Source organism: Papilio machaon, chromosome 13 (genome assembly GCF_912999745.1).
Source record: "Papilio machaon chromosome 13, ilPapMach1.1, whole genome shotgun sequence".
NCBI lineage: Eukaryota > Metazoa > Arthropoda > Insecta > Lepidoptera > Papilionidae > Papilio > Papilio machaon.
In genome coordinates this window covers 412,656-423,110 of record NC_059998.1, presented here as the reverse complement: position 1 = coordinate 423,110, position 10,455 = coordinate 412,656, and the positions used below count along the sequence as shown (strand labels likewise).

General features: G+C 32.6%; 1 protein-coding gene across 3 annotated transcripts in view; it reads left to right on the top strand.

The window, feature by feature from the left end:
• The first annotated feature begins 721 nt into the window (after positions 1–721).
• Positions 722–10,455, top strand: part of LOC106710384 (broad-complex core protein isoforms 1/2/3/4/5) — a 27,714-nt gene continuing 17,980 nt past the window's right edge. For all 3 annotated transcript variants that reach the window (XM_014502405.2, XM_014502403.2, XM_014502404.2), the window contains exon 1: positions 722–901. The gene's annotated coding sequence lies outside the window, so the exon portion shown is untranslated. The remainder of the gene's footprint in view (positions 902–10,455) is intronic.

Here is a 10,455-nt window from a genome sequence, read left to right as displayed (position 1 = left end):
CGTCTATCTGCGAGGGGAGCAATCGCACATAGAACACCAGACTAGGAAAAAGTAAAAAACGGTGACAGACTCATTCCGTTCTCCGTCTCCATCCTAATCGCGTCCCCCACGCACGCGCGGCTTTTTAATTGCATCCCCAGCCCCCACCCCGGAAAAAAGGGCGAGTGTACGATGGATTAGCATAGGGCTGTACGTGAGTACTTGTTTAGGAGCCGAAAGGAAAGCGCGGTCGCGATACGCACTGCCGACACGAAATTTATTTTTTCTTCCGAAATTAGTAATGTTTTTTTCTCAATATTTTAAACCTTCCGTCTCTAATAGATAGAATAGAATCTTTAGTTGCTACGTTGTGATTTAACAATTTACAATATTTACGGTGAAATAAATTATCTTGAGACAACTTATTGCTAATATTTATATTTTGAGTCCTGAAAAGAAAGTTGCAGTATAAATAAGATAACGTAAAAGTTCAATAGGGAAATACTGTCCGTCGAGAAGGCGAAAATGTATCCGTTACAACCCTAATTAGCATACAGCCTCGCGCGAGAAACGCGAAGCACCCCTTCAGTTTTTACGCGTTGCCCCCCGCCATATTTTTACGCGGCGCATTTTCGGCACGGTGCGGGGTGCGCGGGGTGTGTGCGCGGGGTGTGCGACGTGCGCGGGCGGGGGGCACGAGGGGCGTGCGTGCGTGCGCGCCGCCAGTCGGCGACTGCCGGCGACCGCGCGATGTGCAGCACCACGCTCGCAGCACTACGCCGTCACACGTTGCACTTACGCGCCTGACATGACCCGACAACAGTGAACTACCAATTTGACATTTTAGTTTTTTTTTTCTCAGCGACTAATTTATTTTTTTAATGTGAAGTGCAGTGCCGCCGCCAGGATTGCGCGGTTTCGGGTGAGTACTATTTTTTTTATTTCTCTCGGTTATCAATTATGACGTTAGAACTAGCAAAATTCGGTGATAGCTGGGAGCAAGGTCGTGCCAAATGATAATATTATTTGCACAAAAATTGTGTTAGACCGCGCCGGATAACCTCGTTTTAGGACAACGGACGCCGTTCATTTAGCATTTTTCTACGGCCACTCTTATTAGATGTCAATGAATGACAAGTGTTGTATTGCTACATTACTTGTTCTTAGAAAAGATAACATATTTTTGTAGACCAATGCCGAGATACCTCGCCGTGCGGTTGACACAACGCGACGTAGACAACGCGACACGAATTTATTATATGAAAAAAAAAAATGGCGCGAAACTCTCGAATTTATTTCTATACACATGCGACAAAAAAAACATAAAACAGATAATATTGTTTAATTCAGGATAAAAGGGTGTATTCAAACCTACTGACACACATTTTAGTATTATCCTATTAACTTCAACAAATCCATCAAAATTGTTTAACATCAATAATTAATATATTTTATTACTATGTAACTTCTTAAGAATCTAATTATAACTGAATAAGATAAATACAAGATAGACATAATTTTAATTTACTTTCGTCATTTTTACATTGCAATAGTTGCTACGAATGTGGCATTTGTTTGACAATTGATCTTAGTGCTTAAATATATATGTGTGATATGTACGATCTTACCACATTAATATATTGAATTAATAGACATATGAACAGCAATCTCAAGATACATCAAAAAAGTTAGAACACAAAATACTAGTAATAAAAAAGCCTTTTCACTACTGTATTTCTAAGACATTCTTAAAAACTTCAATCTTCTTAAGTGTTTAATTAATAAGTTAAAGTTGTGTGTTTAAACTTTGATTTGTTGTTTTCATGTTTTGTATGTTAATTATAATAATTCTGTAAGAATTTCTGAAAGGATAGCGTATTAAAATGAATCACTAGTGCACGAACTAACGCTCTCGTATCCAGTTACTGACAAAACTTAAACTAGCTCGATCAGATTTCTTAAATATTATTGAATTAAGAGTAATACGTCTAGTCTAAACCATACAGTACTTATGTAATTTTGATATATGTAACTTTACTGTTATGATATTTACTATATAAAAGAGTTTAAATTCTAAAACACACTGCACTTATTATATCTATATACTTGTACATACTTCAAGTTTACTATGTCCTAAAGACCTACACCTAATATAGTTACAATATTCTCGATATAGTGCTTAATATTAGTGGAAAAGTTTATATTTTGCCTGCTTTATTTATAAAACAAAAGCATTAAATTAATTTAATCCTTATTAAAGTAAAAGGCAATGAATCATACGTGAATATATAAACAGCTACATTTTCCAGCCACAAATAGAAATGACTACACAATCATCTAGATTAGTCCTTGGCCTTGCAAAGTTCAATACCTAGCGCTTTCGCATAGGATTGTGTCTCAGCGCTTCCTGCGATAACGGCCTCGTCATTTATTATATTATTAACTTTTATTTAATAATAATAATAATAAAATATTTTAACTTAAACCGAAGTAGTATGTGGATGAAATATATTATTGTAACTTTTACTTTATTGAACATGAGCTCAATTTTACATACAAAATATTTAGTTAGTAGCTTATGTATTCTTCCAGACTATGTTCTACATATATACAAAATTTCATCTAGATCCATGCAGCTGTTCTGGAGATAACTTGTAACAAACATCCATACATCTAAACTTTCGCATTTATAATATTAGTAAGATAGTAAAATTACATAGAATAGACTTTTAAGATATACGAACTATTAATAACCATATTTGTATTCTTAGCAATCGAAACGTCCAATTATATTGCGTTTTAGCAAAAAAATTACATATTGAAGTCGGTAACAACAAGTATGAGTCAAGGCCCATATCACTAGTGCGTAGAAAACAAAGTCAATTATGATCATGTTATTAAAATGAAGAAAAGCGTGTAGATTGTATACAATTATTTATTACTGACATATGTACTTCCAGATGTATATAAGGGTGGGTTTCCAATGTTGACAACTTGTATAAACACATATTGTTATCCGCTATAAAATAGTAGAGATATACAAGTGTTTGTAAACGAATTTCACGGCTAATATATAAAAAGCCTTAATTATTTTGTAAAAAAAATAACGCCCACGGTAATCGCTAAAAAATTTAAGTTATTTGTATAAAATAAATAAACATAAAATGCATTAATTATAGATTTATATTGGCTTTTAACCGTTTTCTTTTCTTCTACATCTTTACGTCTACGGTACGCTCATCGGTAACGAACACTCTTACTTTCGCACGCACAGTCGAGAATTCGCCACTAAGGAAGGCATCACACAGATTCCTGGTACTAAATCTAAACTAAAGGAAACCACTTAAAGTCTTCGAGTGCGACGGTTTGTTTCATTTTATAATTAACTAGCTGTCGCACCCGACTCCGTCCTCGCGGAATTGGAAAAAAACCTAATAGTAACGTAAGTGGAGCTGCCTTGAAACAAACATCCATCCATCCGTCCATCTAAACATTCGCATTTATAATATTAGTAAGATGTAAAATTTTATTTTATTCATGCCTTACTAACATGATTTCCTACTAAAAGATAAAGTCGAGAAGAACGTTATCTTATTACTGAGCTTTTTTTAATACATAAACAACATTACAAAGGAAAAACAGTAGAGCAATAAAACGATAAGTAACAAAGTCCACAAAGCGGTATCCTTAAGTAGTTCTCGACAATTCAAAGACAATGTATAGGTAATTGCAAAGAAAAATATCATAAATTACTTATTCACGACTAGAAAAATTAATCGTTTATATTTAATGCAAAATAAGTACTGTTAAAACACTTGTCATCGTAACTGCCCGACCCGTTTTTCAGTGGATGGATCGACGTTGTATTTACAAACTCTATTTATACATATCATACACAAATCACCCATTAATCCCTATCAGCTGTTATATCTAATGGATGGATGGATGGATGTTTGTTATTAGATATCTCCAAAACAGCTAAACGAATCTCGCTGAAATAAACTAAGTTTTTTTTTCCTTTTAATTGTGTCGCGGGCGACAACTAGTATATTATAAATTGAGTAAACTATCAAATTCATCTAATGACAACAGAAGCAGACGAAGCCAGCAGCGTCCTCTATTCGTGGGTACATGATAAATAATGAAAGTGCATTTTTTATTATTTATTTATTTATTATTTCAACTATATTTAATCGTTCATAGAAGTTGTATATTTTGTGTCAAATTTATTGTAAAAAAAAAAAACGATAAAATACATTGCATATAAAATGTGTACAATAATTTGTAGCACATTGTTTGGCGATTCGAGTTTTTTGCAGACTATCCTGTTGCGTGACGTTTCGTCTAGTCTGCCAGTGATAGAGCTTGAGTACAATCGAGCACAACACTGTCTACTATTGAATATATTTTTTACTACAAAACACATAAACATATTATAAAAAAAGTATATTCTATTTCGAATTTAATTTGAATCTCCGATTTTATTTTTTAAGTTTGTTACCACATTTTTTATTATAATAATCGTAAGTTATTTTCATTTTTATATTACTTCTCTAATAATAGTAATACCGAATGCCAATGTCATGTGAGTCAATAGACATTTTATCCTTAAAATTATGGAATTTACTCTTTACGTATAAAATGCTGCAAATAGTTTTAGTTCTTAGAATTTCCCTATTTATGCATCGTTTTAATAATAAAATATAATTATTAATAATACATTTTCATATGTTTATATTATGTTATATATTTTATTTAAATATTGAAAAAATGAAATATAAAAAAAACACTCCAATCTTTAAAAACATAACCTAGATATACCAATACAAGCATTGGTGGTTTTGCTATGAAACCCTACGGTTAATTAATCGAATAAAAGATAAACAGTTTTTAAAAACAACTTTAAGTATTTTATATTATAAGGCAAACAAGCGGCCACCTGAATTCGCCGAAATAGTCAAACGACCGCTGCGCATAGACATCCTCAATCGCAGATGCGTCGCCTACCATTAATCCAGAGGAGGAGATGCACTGAAAAATAATATTTCCCCTTCCTAAGCGTTCACTTCTCCGTCAAGTCCACTTTCCCTTCCCCCTTTCTTATAAGAAAAAGTCGAGGGCGACAGATAATGTTTTAATATAACGTAAAATATTTTTTTTTGTTATTTATGATTGTACTCATCGTTTCTAATTATATAAGTATTTATCATTTTAGCTCTAGTTATTTTGTTAATATTTAAGGAAAATTTATTCAACCGTAATGTTAATTGATTTTATAACAAGAGGTTTATAACAAGAATTTATCCGTTTTGTTATCATTGTATTTTGTTAATAATTAGCAAAAACAGCAGCTGCGACCGTTCAAAATGTTATTTAGAAACTAGACTTCTATCATGGCTAGCTTCGTTTATGTGAAACGGGTGTTAAAGTAGAGGCGTTTAATGATTACCAAGGGTTACCCTTAAATTACCCTGAGTGCACAATAAAACCCATGACTTTTTATACATTATGCTGTAAAACGTCTTTCACATATTGATATATAACAACGAAAGATATATATTTTTTTCAATTTTCAACATATAAACAAGATAATCAACATATATTATTATAGCTTTACGTAAAAAGAGTTAATATTCCTTAATATCACCTTGTCAAAGGCCAGCAACATATCTTCAATTGCTCTGGTATTGCAGATGTCTCGCCTCGGTGTTCCCGCTGCTCGTTTGCCCCCTTATCTTATTAAAAAAATACAGTGTAATTAACGATATTTAGTTTACGAAATAGCAATGTTTTTTATTTAAATTTTTAGTTATTTCTATTAACGAATGTACCTATTATCGCTACGGAATTAGCATTTCGGTTGCTTCCGATAATGTTCGGGGATTTTATAGTGCAAAAAAAAACTAAATAAATTGTAATTAGATTAAATAAAAAATGCAGTCTAGTGCAAATTAAATTCATGACTTAAGACTTTTAAAAACACTAAAGTTGATGGTTTTAAATTAGTCAATTCATGGAATAACTTTAATAATAAACTATGGCATTAAAAGTTTAAGTAATTATTCTTTAAAATTAAACTTACTATGCTATTGATATGACAAAGGAAGGAAGTCAATTGTTCTCTCATTTCGAAATCGCGAAGTATTTTTATCAAGAATTCGACTGTATCTTGATGTAATAGGGATTTCTCGAGTCGGACCACCCACAGCTTACTTCTGTTAAATACTCTTTTGATGTGTCAAACATTTCCAGTAATGTTACCAACGCTACTTAATATAGCTTTCAGTATATAATTTTTAAAACATTAGGTGAAGTAAATATGAAATTTATAAGCTTATCATGTATCTGTTGGCAGTATTAAGAGCATTTAAAACCTATGAGCACGCTTGCGTAGATTTATAAATGTGAAAGAGGCGAGAGAGGAGGGTCAGGAGGCCAAATGGAGGTCCGAAAACCCACTGGGTACTGCATCGTATAATACGGGTATCTTTTAAACATATACGTATAAGTATGAAAATATGAAGTTTAGTGTACAATATTATTGCACATTAATGAATCAATGATTTCGTCACTATTAAAACATTGTTAAAATAAAATCAAAGCGAAAGAGGACGACAACACAATTTCCTCGTACATTCAAAGTTAACCAACAAAATAAGCAGAACGTTGCGTTAGCGAAAACCATTATATTCACGATACAGTAACACCAAAAAGTACAAACAATTATATCACAATCAAACAATCAATTATCGTCTTTATTTCTAAAGACAATAAAGCTAAAATGAGTTGCATTTATAAGTTGATGTAGCGTCAACTTATGTTGCCTTCGTATCAATTATACAATTCATATGCAATGGTTTTTGGAAGTGTAACAATGAATTTGCTTGCTAACGAGTTTGTTCTTTACAATGAGTGTCGCGGACGTGTCTCTTCATCGAAAGGCTCTATCTAATCAATGGAGGTAACTGCAATCGTTTCATCGCGTACTTTTATTACACGTATAGTTTTCGGTTGTACCATTTTACTGAATTCTTACTAATATTATAAACTAGCTTTTACCCGCGACTCCGTCCGCGCGGAATAAAAAAAATGCATACAAAATAAAAAAGTACCTATGTCCGTCTCCTAGTTCTAAGCTACCTCCCCATCAATTTTCAGCTAAATCAGTTTGACCGATCTTGAGTTATAAATAGTGTAACTAACACGACTTTCTTTTATATTTATAGATGCCAATGTTAAAGTAGATTGATAGATGTATAGATGTTTGTTTGAAGGTAACTCCGGAACTCCTCAACGGATCTTAATATTATATGGTACAGATGTAGAATGTAGGATATAGTCTGGAAGAGCATATAAGTTACTTATTAAGTATATTTTTTAATTCTGAGCGGACGGAGTCGCGGACGACAGCTAGTAATTATAAAAAAAATTGAGGTACCTAGTGAAGCCCTTAACACGTTTAATACCACTGACTCGCCTGACGAGTTCAATTTCATACGTAAAAATCTTGTGGCATTTAACGTGTTAACAGCTTGCATTCTGTTCTAAAGTTTTGATTCACTTATGTAATAATCTACGTCTAGTTGCTTTTGATATGCGATTGAATTCGAACTCCAAGTTCATAAATCCGACAAACAACAATTTGTCAACCGCGACTATGCGACATAAACAATAAATATTTAAAAAATGACACAACCGCGATATACAAATTGAATGTTTAACTAAATAGTAGAGAGTCGTCCGGTGGTCTTAGTAAACAACAGAGTTGCGTATGCCGTACACTAGCAACTTACTGCGCAGTACGAGACGTAATGTTAACTTCACACGAGGGAAAAACAAAAAGAAAGTACAGTAGGACAGTATAGTACATCACTGTTCTACTGTACTAATCATTGTTCTGCCCTTGTGTGAAACTAGCGTAAGAGAATGCGCTGCGCACTGGACGAGATTGCGATCCACTTGTTTACCCTTTGATTTGAATTCGTTCAGAATTAATTGTATACTGTGATAACCTATGCAAATTTTTTGAAGCACTAAATATCTCAGATACGATGTGAGACTTTGTACTAGATCAACTCTTACCATCAGAACACATCGTAGTCCATTGCCGGACTTAACTGATGATACTGATGGATTATCTATTAAAAAAAAATACAAAAAACTTTTTAAGATGAATTGTTGAGACGTAAATCGAATAAATAAGTACGATGATAGTAAAAGATCATCCTGGTTCCTCCTGGTTCATCCTGATGATGATGATGATCATAATGTAAGTTTCATCAAGTAGTATTTTAAAGTTAACTCTGAACACAGGTATTCCAAGTTAATTGAAACAACTTAACAGCTAAAATCTTAAAAAAATTATTTTTAAAAAGTAAATAATAGAGTTCATAGTCGCAGTGTAATTATAGATGAAAAATCAAATACTGAAACTAGTTTATCCTGTAAATTATAATCTAGTCTAATTCGGCACACCTTATCAGCTCGTTCGTATTCGCAATCTCCTGCACAAATGATAACTAGCCCTGCCCTAGGTTAGTGATGTGACGCGATACCACATATCGATTGTCGATAACGAAAATGCAACCTTGACATTTTATATCTGAACAAAAATACGATTATGTAAAATTATGTTCTACAAAGTTACGTAAATAAAACATTTTTTGATAACTTCAATATATCAAGGGCACGAAGAACTTTGAAATTATATATTTCAATTGTTAAGTATGATAATAAAAAAACATGCAATATAATGGATATATATCGATTAAAACAGTAAAACGTCCATCACTATCTCCGTTGCACCTACCTTATCGCGTTTTTATAACTTCGTATAAACATTTATTTAGCAAACATAGACTAACGGCCCTGTCTACTTTCGCACTCTTTCTGTATCTTGCTTCTATCGTTTATCATTAAACTCTGCAAACAACAAAATACACTCATATACGAGGACATACTGGCTATTCCGTTGTTAATAAATCAAGATTTTTTAAATAAAATTGCTATAAAAGTTATTAACGCTATTAAAAAAATGATCCTACAAGTAAGCCAAAATATCCTCTGAAACATTACTTGATTTTTATAAGAACTAAACATTAATAGGACACTAATCTTACTTCATACTATCTTACTAAAATTATAAATGCGAATGTTTAGATAGATGGATGGATAGATGGATCTTAGTCAGAAGGTATCTCCGGAACGGCTCAACGGATCTCGATGAAATTTGGCAAAGATGTAGAACATAGTCTGGAAGAACTCATAGACTAGAATATGAATTAAGTTGTTTTTTTTAATTCCGCGCGGATAAAGTAGCGATCGAAAGCTAGTTTAAATATAATTCTAATTAAGTCAGATATTTTACGTATACGCGTCAAACGTAAAATCCAATTCAGCTTTTTCCATAATCTAAAATAAATTTTTCCTTTAATGATTTATAAAACTAAATGTAACGAAACAGTTGTTTATTTATAAAAGAGTTTATTTAATCTCAAGTAAACTCGGGGTTATGCAGTAGTCTGTTATAAATGTCAATGCACGGGTCAAAATCCTTAGCACAAGGAAGAGCACAGTTTTTTTTTATCTATGACTGTAATATATAGTTAAGAGTTATTAAATTGCATAATAAATACAATTATTTATTGGTTTCACTTATTTCAGAACATTAATACATAGTTGTTTTTTTTTTACAAAGGTAACTCTAACGTTATGTTATTGAATCTCCTTTCTCATTTCTCTTACAATTCCCTGTTAATGACAATGAATAAGGAAAAAGTAAAAAATGTTTTCATGTTTTGCAATAGAATGAAAATGTGCTTCGATGGCACTGTTTATTAGAGCTTGAGAGGACTGGACCGAAAGAAAAATGCAGGTTCGATCCTCGTCAAGTACTAATGTGTTTTTCGAATTTCAAATTTGATATGTAAAATCCAACCTTTTACGCTGAAGGAAAACATCGTCACGCAGCATATGAGCTAAGGAATTCATAGATATGTGTATAGTCAACCAACCCGCACTGGGCCAACGTAGTTGACTGTGGTCTAGTCACCCTAAGTTGTCTACTCTTCGCTTTAGGTAATCAGGTTTCTATTTTGTTTTACTTAATCACTACCTTAAGTTAATTTAACTAAATCATTAGTTATTCGCTAGACCTTATCATTAATTTATGTATAAACATTTATAACATAAATAAAACCATTTAATATACTCGTATTTTTAACTAAAGGTGAAGAATATTTTTCTTTTCACATGACTGATAACAACTCATAGATATAAATACATAGAGTATTTATTTACTAGATCACAGAGTAGCGTAGTGGCGGCAGGTCAACGAGCTTTGTGCAAAGAATCATTGGCCCTGAACGATAAATTGTATGTTAAAAATAATTCCCACGATCCTATAAGTCCAGTAACAGTGGGCCTAGCACGAATATTTGTGACAATCGCTTTCGTATCGACATCTTCAAATAAGTC